The sequence below is a fragment of the Natrix helvetica genome (genome assembly GCF_964273705.1).
Source record: "Natrix helvetica genome assembly, chromosome: 1".
In the NCBI taxonomy this organism is placed as follows: Eukaryota; Metazoa; Chordata; class Lepidosauria; order Squamata; family Natricidae; genus Natrix; species Natrix helvetica.
In genome coordinates this window covers 34,829,233-34,851,751 of record NC_138548.1, presented here as the reverse complement: position 1 = coordinate 34,851,751, position 22,519 = coordinate 34,829,233, and the positions used below count along the sequence as shown (strand labels likewise).

Below are 22,519 nucleotides of genomic sequence, written 5' to 3'. Positions count from 1 at the left end.
AAAAGAGTTTTGTATTCTACAAAAACAGATGCTTTGTCATTTTCCAAGATTCTTCTCATATATGAACTTCTATGTTCTTTTAATGACCTTTATTTTTCCTAAGCATTTTTATTCAGGTTTACATACATATTTTAATCAGTTATGTAGCTGATTGGGTACCAGCTCAATTATAACAGTTACGGTTTACTGATATAAACAACCAATCCCCAAATAACTGAAAGTTTAATCTATATTGGTTTAATATTACTGGAATTGAAGAAGCATGGCTCCTAATTGCAAGGTTGCTAATAAGTAAGATGTGAAAAGTGTGTCTTGATTCTTCTACTTCAGTGTCCAAGTTCCAGGTTGTCTCTTTGAAATATATGAGAGAAAGAAGCTACATCAATCTTGCAGACAAATATACAAACTGTAACATAGCACAGCATTATCCCAATATATGAAAGGTAAACTTCTGAGATCAGGTGAAATTCCCTGTGAATTATAACCTAAACAAGAACTATCCTGCCATTAGCTTCTGCAGTTTCTGCAGTTTCAAAAATCTCTTCACCACCCCACGTGCAACGAAAGTAACAATAAAAACAAGGAAGCAAATAGCCTTGCACTTTATCTTCAGAGGTGTCAAAGAGAAGTGCAAAGTAGATAAACATCTTCCCAGGGCAAAAGGAGGAGGTGTGAAATAGTCAACTAGTATTTCCCTTAGAATACCCAAAGCTCCTAATCTACCAATACAAGTGATTCTCTATTTTATTTTCAGTTATTGGGACAATGAAAAAGTAATTAATCAAGTAGCATATAGAGAAAAGGTCAGTACACAGTGTCATCCAGAATAACTGGATGACGCTGCTAACAACATCCTCAAAACTGTTCAACACATTAAGAATTTCAAAGTAGACTTTCTTAATACATCTGTGGATAGCAGGCTATGAATCATCTCATTCAAGAATTCTTGGTAACTACATTCTCCATGCTTGCTAATCATTTGTTCTTTACTGTATGCAGAACTATGCAATGCATAAAATTCTGTAAATTTATTGAAGATAAATTTTACTGCAGATTTTTAAAATCAAAAACCCTACAGCTTTAACACTTTTGCCAAGTTGTAATTTCACGCTTTTTCACTGAGTAGCTATAGAAAACCGATCAACAATCCATGTTTTGTTTGAGAAGTCAAAACGGTTATCTGAGCCAAAAGCTGTAATATTCTCTTATTCTCTCATTACATTTATGTGCATACCTTTCCATTTAAAGAAAGAGGTAATGAATATATTAATTAATGTTTGATGTAGTGATTACAATGTTGATCTAGAAACCAGGACACTATGAATTCTAGACTTTGATCAACCTCTTTATCTCAAGGTTGTTATTGTGGAGGAAAAGAAAAGGAGGAAGGAGTATTAGGCATATTCAGCACCTTGGTTACTTATAAAGTAAAAATCAAATAAACAAACACTTTGAGCTATCATTCTCTACTCTCTACTTAGTCTTATTTGTGGCAAGTTAAAACAACAGCAATCCTCTAGGTCAGCGATGGCGAACCTTTTTTGGCTCGTGTGCCATAAGTAGGGGGAGCACAGGGGGGTCGTGTGCAGGCGTGCTGCACCCATAATGGAATGCACAACACCCCCCCAGTGCGTATGCACGCACTACAGGCGCGATCCCCCCCCCCCATTTTTGCATGCTTTTTTCGCCCTCCCCAGGCTCCAGAGGCTATATAGGAGCATGGGGAGGGCAAAAACAGCCTCCCCCACCCACCCGGAAGCGCTCCGAAGGCTTCAGGAACCTTCAAGAGGCTTCCCTGAAGCCTCCGGAGCAGTCAAAACGACCCTCCGAGCAAACAGGAAGTCCATTCCTGAACTTCCAGTTTGCCCGTAGTACCAGTTTTTTGCGCTCCGGAGGCTTCAGGGAAGCTCATGAAGCCTCCAGGGGGCTCTTTTCGCCCTCCCCAGGCTCCTATAAAGCCTCTGGAGCCTGGGGAGGGCGAAAAATGGCTTTTAAAAAGGGTGAATTCAGCTGGCCAGCACGCGCATGTGCGCTGGCCAACTGACAGGGCAGCGCCTCGCGTGCCCTGACAAATGGCTCCGCATGCCACCTGTGGCACGCGTGCCATAGGTTCACCATCACTGTTCTAGGTTGCTTCAGTGTTGTTAAGCCAGCAGAATGGAAGCAGAAGTCTGTCATGGCCAATTTCAAATTAATTTCAAAGAGAGAGGTGAAGTGGGATGTTGAGAAAGGGTCTGCCTCCCTCCCCAGCTAAGTATGGTCCCTAAGGCCGCCACCTGTCACCTAATGGTGTTAGGTGACAGTCCCCTGTCCAGCCCGTTCTGCAAGAACACCAGCACCTAGGGAACGGAGGAACTCTCTGGAATGATATTATTACTGGAACTCCAAGTACAGAATATTTTCCACGTGACATTGTAGATCCGTGTCGTGGATGGCCTCCTGGAGGCCCTGAATCGTGTTAATGACTCTGTTCAAGTACTCGGCCCCTTTCAGAGCGAGCCGCTCAACCGCCAGGCGGTCTACTGAAGCCATCGGGCCTCTGGGTGCTCCAGCGACCCCTGGGTGAGGGCTATCCGGTCCGATGGGATCCTCCAGGGCCACTCTGATGACAATGTCTGAAGGTCAGCGAACCATGGTTGCCATGGCCAGTAGGCGGCTATCAGGATGATCTCCGCCTGGAGACTGATGACTCTATGGATCACCATGGGTAGGAGGGGTGTACATAGAAAAGCATGAAGCAGACCCCTTGGCCAGGGACTGCGAAGGACGTCCACCCCTTCCGCTTCTGGTGTGTGGAATCTTGTGTGGAACCTGGGGACTGTGTGTTGGAAGGGGTGGCAAACAGATCCATGATCGGCATTCCGAAGCGTCTCATAATCTCCTGAAAAAGAGAAGGGTGTAACTGCCATTCTGCTTGGTCTACCTTGGTTCTGCTAAGCCAATCAGCTCTAACATTATCCACCCCTGAAATATGTTCAGCTGTGATGGACAAGAGGTTCTTTTCAGCCCAGGCTCCCAGAGAACTGGCCTCTAGCATGAGATCCTTAGACCTGGTATCCCCATGCCTATTCACGTGGGCTTTGGCCGTGATATTATCCATTAGGATCAGCACGTGTTGTTTGGAGATGAGGGGCTGAACTTCTAACAGAGCCAATCGTATAGCCCTAAGTTCTAACCAGTTAATACTCATGGTGGCCTCCTCCTGAGACCACTGACCCTGGGTGATGTGCGAACTCATGTGGGCTCCCCAGCCGTACAGGCTGGTGTCCGTGGTAATGGTGACCCTGTCACCCACCCTAAAGTGACACCTCTTCAGAATGGCGGAAGACCTCCACCACCTAAGCGCCTGCCGGACATCCCCAGGCACAGCCACCCTCACTAGGGAGTTACTGATTCTCCTCTTCTGGAAGGGAAGTAAAAACCACTGGAGGTCTCTAGTGTGAAGTCTAGCCCAGGGGACTATGGTGATGGCTGACACCATCTTCTCTAATAGCTTAGAGAGGCTGGCCAATATAGGCCTACATTCCTTCTCTATGTCTGTCACCATCTGTTTCAGACTACTAACTCGTTCTTCAGACAGAAAGACCTGACCCTCCACCGAACCGATCCAGGCTCCCATGTGTAGAATTCTGGTGGTAGGGGAGAAATGACTCTTGGTCTCGTTGATGGAGAACCCATGGGTACGCAGTGTTTGTAGTGTGGTGTGGGTTGGCCCTGACCCTGGTCTCCGAGGCCGACTGGACCAAGATATCATCAAGGTAAAGTTGGACTCTGACCAGCACGTAAGTAAGTAGGCTGCCAAAGTGGCCATAACCTTAGTAAAAACTCTGAGGGCAGAAGAAAGGCCAAATGGCAACGCCGTGTATTGGTAATGGTAAGAGGTGTAACAAAAATGTAAATACTGTCAGTGTTCCTCCAGAATGGGTATGTGCAAGTACGCTTCTGTAAGATTGACTGATGTAAGAAAATCACCCTCACAAATCCCCTCCAAAATTGAATGTAAAGAATGCAACTTAAAACGTCTATACCTGATGAATTTGTTTAACCGTTTTAAATCAAGGATGGCCCTCCACCCCCCACCCCCCAAAGGCCTTTGGGATGACAAATAACAAGGAATAAAACCCCTGGTGGACCTGGTCAGCAAGGACTTCTTGTATGGCCTCTATGTCCAAGAGGTGTTGAATCACTGAACACATTAACAACCTCCTCTGGGGGTTACTAGAACCTGGGCACTGAAGGAATAAACTAGGGGGGTGGGAGATGAACAGCAAGGCCAGACCGAACCTGACCGTGGCTCTGACCCCTCAACTAATAACAGATTAAGCGAGTCCCCAAAGAGGTCTCCCCCTTAATATGGTTCCGACGCCAGGCGCCATTTGTGCTTGACGTCAGACTGCCATTGGCGCAGCCACAGAAGCCTTCGCGTGGCCATCGAAGAGGCCATGGTCTTGGATGCGAATCTGGTAGCACTCAGTGTGGCATCCGCGGTGAATTGTACAGCTGCAACTATTTTGTTTAAGTCCTGATGGGCTCATGAATCGGCCGCTGGGATGTGCTCCTGCAGCTGTTGGAGCCAAAAGAGACTGGAGCGGGAAAACAACGCAGCCGTGGAGTCCCGCACTGCCCAGGCTGCTGCTTGATGACCCCGCTGGAGGACTTGGTCAGCCTGTCTGTCCTCCAGCTCAAGGATGTCTTCCTGTGCCCTGGGCAGTGTGGTATTGGAATGCAGCACTGCGATAGGGGTATCGACATTGGGCCACAAGAGGGATTTGTCGAGGGCCTCAGCAACGTTGTAGAACCTTCTGTCGTTAGCAGAAGGAGCCGGACCAGATGCTGGTGTTGCCCACTACCTCTGCACTGTGTGGATGAATAACTGAGACGCTGGTATGGTATCAGCCTCCATCTTATGCTCTGTAAACAGTACCTTGGCCGATGGAGGTTGCACCTGGACAGCAGTGGTGACTGCTGGAATTTCGACATCTGATGATGCTTTGGCCTTAATCAACAACGGCTTGAACAGAGCGGAGGGGAAGAGGCGTGCGCACGTGGGCTTCTCAGGACCTGGTTCGTCCTCGCCTGAGAGGTCAGCATCTCTGATCTCCCCTTCTTCCGACACGGGAAAAGGGTTGCGGATACGTTCGGCCAGAGGAAGGTGAGCAAGTGGCTCTGTAGGTGCCCTGCTGTTGGCGTAGCTTGGGCGCCCCTCGACTGTGCCCCCTGGGATCTCTCCTGGAGGCCCGCCACAATGCCCTGTCTGATGGCCTTGGCGAGGAAGTCTTGGATGTCTGAAGCCATTGGTGGGATAGCAGGCATTGGATAGACTGCTGGCGTGGTGGTCCATTGCCCTTCAGGCCTAAGGCTGGCCGCAGTCGGGGTAAAGGTGGCCTCTGCTGGCTTGCTCTGCAGTCTGGATATTGCGCTGCCCCAAAGCCCAGAGGTATCTATAGGAAGCATCGGGCTAAAAGGGCCCTGGCTGATCTCCAGTTGCAAAGGTGGCAAGGAGATAGGGTGGCCCGCTGGGGAGGGGGGGGGAATAAATGATCTGGGCATTGCTGTGTAGGCTCCGACTCCTCCCTATGAGAGGTCTTGGAACTTGACTTGGATGTCTTCTTGGTCTTGGACCCCTTAGTAGATGAAGAGGAGGAGGTCTTGCTGGACGCCTTTCCTCCTGAGGGGCCATGAGGTGACGAGTGTGAGGGAGGGGAGGGCACCACTTGCCCCAGCATGAGGAGGCCCGGATCGGTCTCAGAATTGCTTCTGACAGCGCCCGCCATGAGGCCTTGTCCGCTGCTGTCAGCCATTGAGGTAATCAGCCCGATCGGAACACTTAAAATGGTGGCCACAACTTGATCTGGGCTCCGCCCACAGCCAAAATGGCATTCGTGCTCTTTTTGTGGAGATCCGGGCCTGGCTGGGCTGACCGGAGTCTTGCGGTCCTTGGCGGCTTGCCCAGGGGTGCTCAAATCCCATTGGCGATTCCCATTTCGTGCCCGACCTCTCCGGCACTCAGGAATTAGCGGGGCGCTCCCACGCGTACGTCCGGGCAATGGGAGAAGGCACGTGTGGTGGGGAGATGACAGGCTCCCTTAGCGAGCCGCGGCTGGAAGGAGAAGCCCTGCAGGGAGGCTTCGATCCAGGCCAGCAATCAAACGCCCGCTCCTTTTCCCCTTCAGGAGACAGTCACAATGTGACAAGAGTCACAGGGGTAGGAGATATTCAGGACACACACAAGTCTGTGGGCCGAAGCCCTTTGGCTATGAACTATGGACCTTGAATGGTCCGGCCAGAAGTACTCATGGGCCCAACTTTCAGCTGCAGTAGCCAGGCCACTTGTTGTCGAAAGTTCAAACTCACAATTATCAGAGGAAAAGGTTGGATAACCCGACCGTCCCAGAGTGGACTGAGTCGGAAAAATTGGGTGGAGCCGAACCAGGAGGGGGTTATAAGGCTCGCTAATTAATTAGTAATCAGACTCAGTCCAATCAGGGTATGGACAGTGTCAACCCATACATGGATGCTATCTCCACCCTTATTGAAAACCCCAATGTACCAATGTTATCTACACTGTAATTTCAGATCCTGGTTTGCCAATTTTAAACTCTGATTTCTCAATTTATATTTTATAGAAGTAATAGTTAAACTTCTTAGCATGATTTCAGATAATGTCTAAATTGACTTACTAAGTTAGACATGGCAAAGTGAAACTTAGTTCGTATATTCAAAAAATATTATTATTAAGCATTTTATCTAATCTTTAGCTGAAAAAAGCTCGATAGCTAAATTGAGGGATTAGATTGGATAAGACTTGTCTGTCTGTCTACAAGTACTTTATACCACTTCAAACAAAAAGAATCTAAGCAGCTTAGAAAAGTAATTTACCATATACAGGTAGTCTTTGACCATTCAAAGTTACAACGGCACTGATGACCATTTTTCCACTTGCAACCATTGCCGTTTCCCAGTCACATGATCAAAATTCAGATGCTTAGCAACTGATTCATATTTATGATGATTGCAGTATTCTAGGTCATGTGATCCCCTTTTGCCAACTTCTGACAAGCAAAGTCAATAGGGAAGCTGGATTCACTTAACAACCATGTTACCAACTTAACACCTGTAATGATTCACTTAACAACTGTGGCAAGAAATGTTGTAAAATGGGGCAAAATTCACTTAACAAATGTCTTACTTAGCAACAGAAATGTTGGGTTCCATTGTGGTCATAGGTTGAGGACTACGTGCATAACCATATAAAACATACATACATAATATCAAAAATTGAAAACAAGCAGAAGCTTTAGCAGCCATCATCAATCATTCTGTACTCACAGGCCAAGTATCTACAACCTCAGCATCTCAATTCTCTCAACTGACTGCCTAATCATCCAATTTCCACCAACATTTCATCTTAAGGATACTGGAGGCAGCTAGTACCATAGGAGAGGAGCACTGGCAAAGAATGCTCTCTTTCAAGGTCCTTCTCAACATACCTTATAGGGCCGTGATGGCGAACCTATGACACGCATGCCACAGCTGGCACGCGGAGCCATTTCTTAGGGCACGCGAGATGTTGCCCTGTCAGCTCCAGCGCGCATGCGTGCGCTGGCCAGCTGATTTTGGCTTTCATTTTTGGCTGTTTTTCGCCTTCTGGAGACTTTCCTGAAGCCCCTGGAGGGCGAAAAACAACCCAATGCGCAAACTGGAAGTTTGGGAACAAACTTCCTGTTTACATGTTCGGCTGTTTTTCTCCCTCCGGAGACTTCAGGACAGCGTGTAAGACTTTTCATCTCCTCCTCTTGGCTACCCCTGATTCTCCACAGCCGTTTCTCCTGAGGGGGTGGAAGGAAGGCATTCTTTAGAGGATGAGAAAGGACAATTAATATAAATCCAACAAAAGGAGAGAGGCATAAAAGATTTTTGCCAAGATGCCTTCCTCCCTCCCTCCTTTCTCTCTTCCCCCCACCATCTCCTCTCCTCCCCATCAATACAGGGCAGAGAACATCAATTCACGTGGGCTGTGGGTTGCAGGATTTGCGCATGGAGTCCCCCACGCCCAATCGCCCACCCAACAAAGAGAAGTTACGAAAGTGCCAGCAAAGGGGACGAGTAGAGTAAAGGAAGATCCTATGTTAGAAGATCCCAAATGAAGTTAGAAAGGCTGGCTTAACTGGAATGGGGGGAATAGGGGATAGAGCTTCACCAAGGACCCGCCCTCTCCTTTCCCCTCCTGGGATCGCCCCCTTTTCCCAAAAAGGCAGAGGTGGTCAGTATTTAGAGGGAGTATCTCCCTTCCTCCTCCTTTTCCTCTGCACGGTTCCTCCCAGTTCTTCACGCTGAACCATGGGGGTGGGGAGGGGGGCAGAGAGAGAAAGAGACGGATTGAGGGGAACAAAGGAATGGGAGCGTCCCATTTTGAGAATTCTCCATCGCAAAACAGCGCTGAGAAGGGGAAAGTCCTCCCTCTGCAAAACAGCACTGTTTTAACAGCCTGTTTTTAGAAGCCTCCCATCGCAAAAAAAGTGCTGAGAAGGACAAAGTCCTCTCTCCACAAAACAGCCGTTTTAACAGCCTGTTTTTAGAAGCCTCCCATCGCAAAACAGCGCTGAGAAGGAGGTTTCCCCCCCCCTCTCAATGCTGTTTTGAGATATGAGGCTTTCCCCCCCTCAGCGCTATTTTGAGATCTGAGGCCAAAAGGGGGGCATGTTGCACACGCATCCGCAAGGTGAGAACAGGGGTGGGGGTCATGCGCGCATGCATGTGGGATGTGAGGAGCATGGCGGGGGTGTCACACACGGATGTGCAGGAGATGCGGCATGTGGGAGAAGCATTGCATTATGGGTGTGGGCATGTGAGCACACACAACAGCACTCGCTCGCATGCTGTTGGCACCCGAGGAAAAAAAGGTTAGCCATCGCTGTTATAGGGGATGGAACTCCACTGGCCCATCATGTTAGAGTGGGCAGACTCTACATGGAGCAACAGATGTGCATAAATCTAGACAGTCAGCCATAAAGAACTAATTGTTACTAGCACCTCTAAACAAATAGACAATTAATGCTATGACAATACTGGGATATCTGTTAGGCAGCTACATTCTACATCCTCTGGATTAGCCTCATGTTTGGCATGTTCCTTTAGCTGCATTTCCCAAAATGTGAGGTGCACCTCACTTTTAGGAAATGCAGACAATTGTGGGCAGCTATGGAGAACCTTTCAATTATACATTAGTACAAGAAGTCCTCTTCCGCACAATGTAATTGTATTGTTTGCATTGTTCATTTATGTTTACTTAGTGTTTGGATTTTTAGAGGAAATGCGTATATTAAGATTATACTAAAGAGAGACGTGATAGCAAAACCTGCTTTAGGAGGATGACAAGGGCACGGGTGACTAACCATCATACCTCCGCTTCTAGAAACTGGAATTTGTATACACCAACCAAAGCTAGGCAAAAGTCTCTTCTGGCCACAGCATTAATTTGGTCTTCAGCAGGAGCTGAGTCCAGGAGAATTTTTGGACTACAGATAACCAGCTTCTTGGTAAGTAAAACTCCTTCAAAAGATATGGTGGGGGGAGTCAACAGGAAGTTCTCCAGCTGAACAGACGTGGGGGGTGTAGGTTCTCAAGAGCCTCACATGAACCCTGTCTGAAAAACCAACTCTGAGGTCTGTTTGGACCAGACAAACCCCCCCCCCTGGAGGTGGAGGGGGCGAAGAAGACAGCATCTCATCAGACACAGGGGGAGGCAACAGATCCCTCGCAAGGTCAAAGATTTGTCTTTTGAATCGGAGTTGGGGCAACAGCCTATAAATATGGCGGACAAGATGCTGAACTTCTTGTCAAAGCAAAAGGAACAGGAGGGTTTGGAAGAGATGAGAGGTCGGTAAGATACTTTATCTATCCCACAGCCATAAATCAAACCTGGAAAAGGCAAAGAAATCTTAAGAACATAAATAATATTGATGGTCAGATCAGGACACGAAAGAAAGAAAGAAAGAGAGAGAGAGAGAATGGAGGGGTAAAACACCAGCCCCTCCAAAAAAGTTATTTACTTGAAACAATTTTGGAGAGAAAGGAGAAAGCAGAGAAATGACAAACGGACTTAAATATAAATTTTAAACTTGGTTTTGGATTTGAAAAGAAACCAAACACTTTGAAAGATTTATTCTGTTTGAACTTCTTCCAATTGATAAATCTTAACTCCAAAAAAAAAAAAGTACTACTTCTTATTGCTAACTGATAACCTAACTTTCACTGTGCGGGAAGTTTTAATTAACCAACTGCCATAAATCAGAACTTTGAAAAGTAGGAGCCAAAGAAGAATACCCAAATCTGGCGGATTGCAAGCCTGTTTCAAGTGATATATTGTGAGCAGCTACAAGAGACTGGACCTGGTAAGGGAAAGAATAACAACAGAATAATAACGGAATTCAAACTGGAATTTTTTTTTTTGTTGCTTTCTTCTTCTTCTTCCTTTTTTTTCTGCTCAGCAAGATGGCCCCAGCTTCTCTTCTGGTTTGAATTTAAGGTGGTCCAGAATCTTGAAATAAGATTTGTATAACTAACTGTAATTTTGGATCTGGACATTAAGGTAGAACAAAAGACTAAGATGGCCACCATCGTTTTTCCCAAAGGCAATTGAAGCAGATAGTCATGATGTCTGCAGCTGGTCCAATGAAAAAGGGTACAAAAGAGATGGTTTGCACCCATCCAAGAAAGGGATTGAGTTACTTGGCATTAAATTCACAGATTTTCTGGATAAATATTTAAACTGAACAGCGGGGACAGAGAATTAATTGATACAGAACATTTCTGTCCCCAGCAATGTAAAATTCATAGGGTTATCAGTGCATGTAACACAGATGTTTGTGCGGTTAAGATTATCACTCCCGCTGTCAAGCAAAACCAAGCATTTAATAGTGAGTGCCATACCATGTGCATGAATCACACAAGTGGCAAGAAAATAGGGGCAGTCAGGCATAACACAGGTTATGTAGACAGTAAACACAGGGTCAATCAAAATGAACTCAAATGTCTATACACCAATGCACAGAGTATGAGGAATAAACAGGACGAATTAGAAATTCAAGTAAAAGAGGGCAGATACGATATTGTTGCTATTACAGAAACTTGGTGGGATAAAACCGACAAATGGAACATACAGCTAGAAGGATTTAAATTATTTAAAAGAAATAGACCAAATAAAAGAGGAGGTGGAATTGCACTATATATAAGAAATAATTACCTCTCTACAGAAATAGAGCACAACAATGATGAGAACTATCTTGAATGGGATTGAGAATGGGATTTGGGTCAATATTAAAGGTTGTGGGGGAAATGACATTGCCATAGGTCTATACTACAGGCCACCCAACCAAGCAGAGGAAATAGATTAAGTTTTTGCTAGTCAGCTAACTAAGGTATGTAGGAAGCACACCATAATAGTGGGGGATTTTAACTACCCTGACATCAACTGGGAAACAAATTCTGCACCAAGTGGAAGATCCAACAGGTTCCTAACGAACCTAGCAGACAACTTTGTTTCCCAAAAAGTACAGAAGGGAACAAGGGGATCAGCCATATTGGACTTAATTCTCACTAACAGAGAGGAAATGATAGAAGGCGTTGAAGCCACAAGCCCTGGGGGCAAGTGACCATGCAATATTGGAATTCAACATTATGCAAACACAAGTAGTAGAACAAAGTGAAACTAGAGTATGAGACTTTAAGAGAGCTAATTTAAATAAACTTAGAGAGACCTTGGGGGAAATTCCATGGATAAGAATCCTCAAGGGGAAAACAACTCAAGAAGCTTGGGAAATTTTGAAAAATGAGATTATAAAAGCCCAGTCTAGCACAATACCAATGAAGAAGAAAAATAACAGCTCCCCAAAGAAACCAGCATGGCTGCATAAAGAACTATCTGACAAACTGAAAGACAAAAAAGGTAAGTATAAAAAGTGGAAGGAGGGGGACATAACTAAGGCAGAATATCAGCAAATAGCTCGTGCCTGTAAAGATGAAGTGAGGAAAGCTAAGGCTCACAATGAAGAAAGGCTTGCCACAAAAGTAAAAATTAACAAAAAAAGCTTCTTCCAACATGTTAAAAACAAGAAAAAAGTTAAGGAAACAATTGGTCCATTGCTGCGAGAAAGTGGCAAGAAGGTGACAAGCAACAGGAGAAAGCAGAACTATTTAACTCATGTTTTGCATCTGTCTTTACACAAAGGGATAAAACAGTCCAACCTATCAAAAACAGCACCACAAATATCAGATTAGGAACACAAGTTGAAATAGGGAAGAAAATGGTAAGTGAGTACCTGTCTACCCTAGACGAGTTCAAATCACCAGGACCGGATGGATTACACCCCAGGGTTCTGAAGGAACTGGCAGACGAGATCTCAGAACCACTAAACTATATCTTTCAGAGATCCTGGAGCACCGGGGAACTACCAGAGGACTGGAAAACAGATGATGTGGTTCCCATCTTCAAAAAAGGGAAAAAAACAGATCCAGGAAACCACAGACCTGACTTCAATACCAGGAAAGATTCTGGAAAAGATAATCACGCAACGAATCAGCGAACACCTAGAAGCAAACAAAGTAATAGCCAAAAGCCAACATGGGTTTGTAGACCAGAGGAATGCAATCGATATAGTTTACTTAGACTTCAGTAAGGCATTTGATAAGGTAGACCATAACCTACTACTAGATAAAGTAGAAGAATGTGGGTTAGACAGCATCACCACCAGATGGATTCATAACTGGCTGACCAACCGCACTCAACGTGTAGTCCTCAATGGAACTGCATCTACATGGAGGGAGGTATGCAGTGGAATACCCCAAGGCTCTGTTTTAGGCCCAGTACTCTTCAACATCTTCATCAATGATTTGGATGAGGGAATAAATGGGGAACTCATCAAATTTGCAGATGACACCAAGCTGGCAGGAATAGCCAACACTCCAGAAGATAGGCTAAGGATATAGAACGATCTTGACAAACGTGAACATTGGGCACTATCTAATAAAATGAAATTCAATGGTGAAAAGAGTAAGGTTCTACATTTAGGCAACAAAAATGAAATTCACAGGTACAGCAGAGGTGGTACCTTGCTCAGTAGTAGTAACTGTGAAAGGGATCTTGGAGTCCTAGTGGACAACCATTTAAATATGAGCCAGCAGTGTGCAGCAGCTGCCAAAAAAGCCAACACAGTTCTAGGCTGCATAAACAGAGGGATAGAATCAAGATCAAGTGAAGTGTTAATACCACTCTATAATGCCTTGGTAAGGCCACACTTGGAATACTGCATTCAGGTTTGGTCACCACGATGTAGAAAAGATGTGGAGACTCTAGAAAGAGTGCAGAGAAGAGCAACAAAGATGATTAGGGGACTGGAGACTAAAACATATGAAGAATGGTTGCAGGAACTGGGTATGTCTAGTTTAATAGAAAGAAGGACTAGGGGAGACATGATAGCAGTGTTCCAATATCTCAGGGGTTACCACAAAGAAAAGGGAGTCAAACTATTTTCCAAGGCACCAGAGGGTAGAACAAGAAGGAATGGGTGGAAACTAATCAAGGAAAGAAGCAACTTAGAACTGAGGAGAAATTTCCTGACAGTTAGAACAATTAATCAGTGGAACAGCTTGCCTCCAGAAGTTGTGAATGCTCCAACACTGGAAGTCTTTAAGAAGATGTTGGATAGCTATTTGTCTGAGACGGTATAGAAAGACCTCCAAGGTCCATTCCAACTCTGCTATTGTAGAGGAGGAGAGAAATGAGGAGTGGTAAGGGGAGGGTGGGAGAAGGAGAGAGGAAGGGGAAGTAGAGAAGAGAAGGGTGCCAGAGGGAAGAAAGGAGATAGGGAGGGAGAGGAGAGAGAGGGAGAAGAAAGTGATGGATAAGGTACAAATATGGTATATGGAGAGCAGAAGAGCCAATAATTGGTTTTGGGGAGTTGTTGGTAAGATGAATTTATGTAACCATTTAATAATACAATATGATGTTGGTTATGTAATAGTATACATGTGATTATATGTTATGAAAATGGACAAATAAAAAAACTTTAATAAAAAAAAGTTATGGTGGAGAATCAATTTCTGCCTTGTTTGGGTTAACTTACAATTGGTCTGGGGTAGAAATGCACAACTGGGTATTATCTGCATAAAACCCCTAACCATTGAACAACACCTCCTAGCAACCTTGCGTAGATGTCAAATAAAAAGAAAATACTTCTATGGGTCTTTTTTATTTCTGCTTCTATTTTTGCAGCCTTATCAACCTAAGAGAGCCAGTTTAGTTTAATGGTTAAGGCACCAGGCTAGAAACTGAGAGCCCGTGAGTTTTAAATCTCACTTCATGCATGAAAGCTAGCTGGGTGGTGCTTTCTCAGCCCAACCCATCTCACAGGATTGTTGTGGGGAAAATAAAAAGAGTATTAAGTATAGTTGCTGCCTTGTGTTGTTATTCATAAAATATAATAAAGGCAAGGTATAAATAACTAGCTAAATAAATTACAATACAATACAATAGTAGAGTTGGAAGGGACCTTGGAGGTCTTCTAGTCCAACCCCCTGCCTAGGCAGGAAACCCTATACCGTTTCAGACAAATAGCTATCCAACATCTTCTTAAAGACTTCCAGTGTTGGGGCATTCACAACTTCTGGAGGCAAGCTGATCCACTGATTAATTGTTCTCACTGTCAGGAAATTTCTCCTCAGTTCTAAGTTGCTTCTCTCCTTGATTAGTTTCCACCCATTGCTTCTTGTTCTACCCTCAGGTGCTTTGGAGAATAGTTTGACTCCCTCTTCTTTGTGGCAACCTCTGAGATATTGGAATAATGCTATCATGTCTCCCCTAGTCCTTCTTTCTCTTAAGCTAAACATACCCAGTTCCTGCAACTGTTCTTCATATGTTTTAGTCTCCAGTCCCCTAATCATCTTTGTTGCTCTTCTCTGCACTCTTTCTAGAGTCTCCACATCTTTTTTACATCGTGGCGACCAGAACTGAATGCAGTATTCCAAGTGTGGCCTTACCAAGGCATTATAAAGTGGTATTAACACTTCACGTGATCTTGATTCTATCCCTCTGTTGATGCAGCCTAGAACTGTGTTGGCTTTTTTGGCAGCTGCTGCACACTGCTGGCTCATATTTAAATGGTTGTCCACTAGGACTCCATTAAACCTACCTACAGTGCTAAGATTAATAGTCCTTAAATTTTACATGGCTTTGCTACCTAAATTAAAATCTGGGCTCAATAGTACTTATTTTTTTCCTGATTGTCCGTGGCTATATAGTTCAGAGATACTCTTCTCCTTTATTTTTCTCCTACTGTCCGACTGTAACCAGCCAGATGAGTGAGTGGACGGCAGGAACAATCCATTTACTGTAATTTGTAGCTTAATTCCAGCTAGTAACCAATGAAAGATTGTCATTTGCAGCTAAGTGAGAATGTGATTAAGTGTCTAATATGCACCAAATGACAACACTGATGTGTTTTTGATACCTTTTAAACTGTTTTTTTTAAATATTTGGCTTGACCCAATCATGAACTCCTCCTAATGTCTGTCTTTTAACAAACGATTTTCACACAGCTTTTATTCAAGATCTGTTTTTAATTTGGTTTACTCTACAATATTTTGCACTTTTAGTAAACTATGTAAGGATTTTGCATGTGCATCTAAAAACAAAACAGAAACACTTTTTATTAATAAATAAATCTACTGGATGAATTACATAAAATACAAATACAATCAAATAAAACTGATAGGCAAAATGATGCCACACACCAACAGAATCTTTATTACCTTTTTGGTACCACCTGCTTTACTGCGTCATCTTTCTTTTTAAAATTGTTTTAATAAAAACAAACTAAACAACATTCAAATATTATTAAAACTGAAAGTTTCCTTCAGGAGCAGATAAAATAAATATTTCAGAGGAAGAATAATTATTAACAAGTGATAGTCAGTTGAGAGGGTCAAACTGGTTTCTTAAGGAGGCATTTATAGATATATTGAGGCTCTCTGACCTCATTGTTAGTTAAGCCTTTTGAATTATATCTTTAATACAACTATAAATTATGTGCTCACACTATACTAAATCAAGAAGCTGTCCATAAAGGGGAGTTGTCCTTGTGGGGAAATCAACCCAATGAATATGAGCAGTTAGATTGCTCTTTATTCAGACTGCCACACTTCAAAATTGTATACATTTTCCAGCTCTCTCTTTTCAAACCTTAGCTGTCAATTTAGAGCAGAGTTTCTGCACAAAGAGACTATTTTCTACTCTTCAATGTTTGATTGTTGTGAGTCTCCCCACCACCACATTCTATCTGCAAGCCTGCGCTTGTAAAAAATCTATAATGCAGTGAGGGTTTTTTTTTTAAAATAAGAAGGATATTTCAATTGTATTATACAAAGCAATATAAAAAGTGACAATCTAAATTATATAAATGTGCATAACTCAAAACTCATTAAAATGCATGATGCTATTTTTAGTAAATCTCCCAATTTAACATTGTAACAAAGCAATTAAGGCTATCAATGATTACAAGTGTTAATAAAATTAACCAGTTACAGAACTGGGAAACCTCTCAATGTCAGTTTGCTGGAATAAACAAAACTGCATTTATTTCTACCCGTCTGTTATAATAATAATAACAACAAAGCTAGACATAACGGAGTTGCTAAATTAATCCACTGGTCATTATGTAAAAAATATGATTTATCTGTATCCAGAAAGTCATGGGAACATAAAGTGGAAAAAGGTATCGAAAATGAGAAGGTGAAGATCTTGTGGGACTTTAGAATACAAACAGATCGTCATTTGGTGCACAACACACCAGATATTACGGTTGTAGAGGGCCAAAGTGTACAGTTTATTGATATCGCTGTTCCTGGAGATTCCAGAGTTGAAGAAAAAGAACTAGAAAAAATAATGAAATATCGCGACCTGGCCATCGAAACTGCACAGCTATGGATGAAGCATGTAACAGTGATACCCACTGTCATCGGGGCACTTGGCACCATGTCCAAGAATTTTACAAGATACATCAACAAATTGCAGCTTCCTGCAATAACACCAGCGGAACTGCAAAAAACTGTGCTACTCAAAACATCTTATATTTTAAGAAGGTACTTGGTTGATACCTAGGATGCTGGCAGCAAATCGTATCAATCATTAGCACCAGTCACTGGTATTTGTAATGCATTTTTGAATGTTCAGTTGGCTGAGTTTCATGTTTAATGAATACAACAACAACAACAACAACAACAACAACAACAACAATAATAAATTTTAGATGGCCCCACTCAGGGCAGTTTACCAACTACTAAAACATTTTAAAACAAGGATAAATATAAAAATAAAAGAGAGTAATTAATAGAAATGGCATAGAAAACAAACCCATATGGAAACAAGAAAAAAACCGGGGTGACACCAGCAGTTAAGATAGACGGTTTCTGAATTTTTCATACACTGAGCCCAAAAGGTTTGCCATCACTATGCTAGTATATAAGAAAAAGACTTAAGGTCTCAAACCTCTCTTCAAAGTCTTTTGGGTCCACACACCTTAGCTTTGCTACCCCCTATCTTCTGGGGAGCATGTCACCTGGCTTTCTACTCCTTATTCCTGCTTACTGTGTTTCCCTGAAAATAAGATAGGGTCTTATTTTCTTTTGACCCCCGAAATAAGCACCTGGCATTATTTTCAGGGAGGTCTTATTTTTGAGGTGCAGGAGGTGGCGAGCGTGGTCACCTCATGGCTGGTGCTGTGCTGCAATATTTTCGGGAGATGGCTTATTTTAGCACATGCGCTCTGAAGCTTATTATCTTGGGCTTATTATCTGTGGAGGTCTTATTTTCTGGAAAACAGTATGAGGGAGAGAAGGTTTTTATCATCAATATGGCAAAATAAACATAAGAAACAAAGAAATAAACTCTGTGGTGTTTCTGCCTATCCCCCTGCTTTTTAAGCATGGATAAATGGAATCATCTTTCTTCTCCCTTTCCCCTTGGGAGGCAGGCCAATCTTACAAAAAGATAAATAAAATCAACCTTTGTTTAAAAAACAGAAAAGTAGGAATGCAAAAATCCCTTTTAACTTAATCACATGCAAAACATCCAACAGCAAAAGAAATAAAATATACAAAGCTGTTCACATCACAGCTCGCAATTTAAAAGAATCTTTCCACAGAAAAATCTTATGGGCAGATCACAAAGAGTTGCTGCTCTGTTTCTAATTTAGAGGCAATTTTGCTGTAAAAAAGTATTATTTGGTTCTATTGTTTATTAGTATATTTAAAATATTTGGAGGTTCTACTGTATAATAACAAATTTAATTCATTTTACTATGTATTTACATTTCATGTTAAAATGTTAAAAAAGAAAGTCCAAGTTAAATAAAACACGCAATTACAGAGCTTAAATACAGGGTCAAAGTATTAAGCTTTAGCAATATACAATAAAATATAGATTAAAATTACACAGTTTTCAGTGTAGGTTTGTTTACCTTAGAGATAAACAGATTCCTGAACTCTCCTACTTATTTTCCTGGGCTTTATAAAGTTTGTAATGGATTTAAACCTTTACTCAGAGTAAAATGTTCTCTTCTTTGACCAGCTCTGATTCTCAACTGTTACCTTTGTTCTAAAAGGATCAACAATTTTCTGCTTAGCAGAAACAGAAGAGCTTGGGAGTAATCTCCCTGTATATGCAAACCTAAGCCATCCCTTTGAATGCATAGGGAACAAAGATACCACTAGCTATCAGTGGGGCAGGTATACCATTTCACTAATGCAGCCAATTATAGATATCTGACAGTGCCGAACTGTAATACCAGATAAAGTCTCCTTAGAAAATCTGACTCCTAGTTACTCCATGGACAAAGCCATGTAATTCTACTGGCAAGTGGTAATGGTTTGCAACTCCTTTCAAGATTGGCTTGTTTATGTGTGTGCTTATTTTTTAGTCTATCCCTGTATTTTTCAACCATGACGACTTTAACATGTATGGATTTCAATTCCCAGAATTCCACAGTCAGCATGTTGGGATATCCCACAGATCTGGTATTTCCTGGTGATTTTTATTTTTAACCAAGGAGATATTGTAGGAGGGAGTGCTTTGTTAGTCTGGCATGACAAAAAAAATCAAGACTCTACTAGCATTTTTTCCAACTAACCAATGTTATTAAAAGGCGTATGCTTGTGTGAGTCAGATAAGGAACCACCAGACTCCTGATTTCTTAGCCAAATATTAATTAGACTGAGCTTTTGGAATCACCCATGGCTGGGCAGGTGCTCTAGCACTTCCTTATCCATATACTGTATGAACTTACTGCGACATCCCATTCCTAATCCATAGGGTTCAATATGACGTCGGTCCATCCTTTGCAGCTATAACAGCTTCAACTCTTCTGGGAAGACTGTCCACAAGGTTTAGGAGTGTGTTTATGGGAATTTTTGACCATTCTTCCAGAAGTGCATTTGTGAGGTCACACACTGATGTTGGACGAGAAGGCCTGGCTCTCAGTCTCCACTCTAATTCATCCCAAAGGTGGTCTATCGGGTTGAGATCAGGACTCTGTGCAGGCCAATCACGTTCATCCACACCAGACTCTGTCATCCATGTCTTTATGGACCTTGCTTTGTGCACTGGTGCACAGTCATGTTGGAAGAGGAAGGGGCCAGCTCCAAACTGTTCCCACAAAGTTGGGAGCATGGAATTGTCCAAAATGTCTTGGTATGCTGAAGCATTCAGAGTTCCTTTCACTGGAACTAAGGGGCCAAGCCCAGCTCCTGAAAAACAAACCCACACCATAATCCCCCCTCCACCAAACTTTACACTTGGCACAATGCAGTCAGACAAGTACCATTCTCTTGGCACCCGCCAAACCCAGACTCGTCCAGCAGATTGCCAGATGGAGAAGCGTGATTCGTCACTCCAGAGAATGCGTCTCCACTTCTCTAGAATCCAGTGACGGCGTGCTTTACACCACTGCATCCGATGCTTTGCATTGCACTTGGTGATGTATGGCTTGGATGCAGCTGCTCGGCCATGGAAACCCATTCCATGAAGCTCTCTGCGCACTGTTCTTGAGCTAATCTGAAGGCCACATGATGTTTGGAGGTCTGTAGCGATTGACTCTGCAGAAAGTTGGCGACCTCTTTGCACTATGCGCCTCAGCATCTGCTGACCCTGCTCCGTCAGTTTACGTGGCCTACCACTTCGTGGCTGAGGTGCTTTCATTCCCAAACACTTCCACATTCTTATAATACAGCTGACAGTTGACTGTGGAATATTTAGGAGAGAGCAAATTTCACGACTGGATTTGTTGCACAAGTGGCATCCTATCACAGTTCCACACTGGAATTGACTGAGCTCCTGAGAGCAACCCATTCTTTCACAAATGTGTGTAAAAACAGTCTGCATGCCTAGGTACTTGATTTTATACACCTGTGGCCATAGAAATGATTGGAATACCTGATTCTGATTATTTGAATGGGTGAGCGAATACTTTTGGCAATATAGTGTATGTGGGAAAGCCCACACACAGTGGTGAAGCAAAAGGATAATTTACTTGTTTTACTTAGTGCTAAAGTCTATATTATCTAACATTACTAGAAGTCTTAGGGACTATGTATGAATAGATCACAATACTAGTCTACTGGGAGTTTAAAAAGTGGAGACTGTGGGCAGTTCATGGTGCTATTTAAAACCATAGGCCAGAATCTTCATGCTCTTTGAGCCAAACTCATAACATACTTATGATAAAACTTCAGTGTCTTTTGCCATTCCAGAGACTTGGATTTCTGGAGCCAAGGATAGACATTAATAAGCTTCTGACTGACTGCTCAGGGTCTGCTTTTCTGCTCAAGGTACCGTATTTGCTATTTGCTATTCCCAACAATATCAGATGCTCAATTTTGCCAGCATTTAGATCTGAGCACCTGACAACATAGCAGAAGATAGGAATATCTCAATTTTGTTCTGTACTTCAATACTGCCCAAGTTTCAGTGGCTGGACAAAAAACAATAAAAATATTCCATTTTTTAATTTCAAAACTGTTAAGCTACAAACAGTAACTTCTACTTTATCCTTGGTACTATCTAATAGGCAGAATAAGCACAAGCTACACTAGGAGAAAGGACACAAGGAGATCTTTTGATTTAAGTCTGGCTGTACCAAATGTTCAAGATTAACTTTACCGAAAAAACAGTATGTCCAATACCTCACACACCCACTGTAACATCTGTACAAGACTTTTCTTGTCACTGACTAGACAGGCAGATGGAAAGAAAAAGAGACATAGAAAAGTTACACCATTTGAAAAATATGCATGTTTTTAAAACAGAGATCAATGTGAGCTAATTCAAATTATCTGAATGCTGATTTTGCTTTAAACTCGGCTCCATATCTGATCAGGTAATGTCCGTTTATCCCCATTGATGCTTGCATTTTCTTCTCACAATCACAATAAAGTACCATCCTCTAGCCTAGCTGTTCCCGATCCATAAAGAAAGAAGAGATACCTGGTAATGTAGGAGATTCAATCTACCTCAGGATCAAATAGTGCAAATTATTTCCTACTTCACTGATCAGTCCTCTCCCTTGCCCATGAATCTTCCTGCTTGACTTCACCATTGTCATCCCCTTCTACTGCCAGCTGTTTTTAGAACTATTTCTAATCACTGAGGTAGAGCAATGTTGCAGTTCAAGGACCATGGAAAATTCTTGGGAAACATGGCCATTGGACTTGGCCTAATACTTCAAAAGAAAGTGAGCCAAGCAACAACTAAGTGGTGGGATGTGGTTCAGATAAGCTGAACTACTAACGATGGGGAGATAGTTCTTATCTGAATGCTTTCCCATTACCTTTTGTTTCAATTCTACATATGTAAAACTCATAAAACTACGATGAGTGCTATGCCATCTTCTTTTTAAATATACATCAATATTTTTGAATGGGTAATCATAAAAATAACATTTTTCTCTGCAATTTAAACAAGTAGCCCAGGAAAAACGTGCCAGAAGTGGGGGGAGCGCAGGGGGGTCGCTTGCAGGCATGCTGCACCCATAATGCAATGCACAACCCCCCCAGTGCGCATGCGCGCACTACAGGTGCAACCCCCCCAGTTTTGCATGCTTTTTTCATCCTCCCCAGGCTCCAGAGGCTTTATAGGAGCATGTGGAGGGCGAAAACAGCCTCCCCACCCACACCGGAAGCCCTCCGGAGGCTTCAGGGACCTTCAGGAGGCTTCCCTGAAGCCTCCGAAGCAGTTTTCACCCTCCCCAGGCTCCTATAAAGCCTCTGGAGCCTGGGGAGGGCGAAAAATGGCTTTTAAAAAGGGTGAACTCAGCTGGCCAGCGCATGCATGCGCGCTGGCCAGCTGACAGGGCAGCGCCTTGCGTGCCCTGACAAATGGCTCCGCGTGCCACCTGTGGCACGCGTGCCATAGGTTCGCCATCACTGTTCTAAATACTTGATTCAATGAAAGGTACATTCTAGTTTTTCAGTA

At 43.1% G+C, this 22,519-nt stretch overlaps 1 protein-coding gene across 3 annotated transcripts in view; it reads right to left on the bottom strand.

The window, feature by feature from the left end:
* BRF1 (BRF1 general transcription factor IIIB subunit) overlaps positions 1-22,519 on the bottom strand; it is a 247,175-nt gene that overhangs the window by 142,067 nt on the left and 82,589 nt on the right. The window lies entirely within an intron of this gene.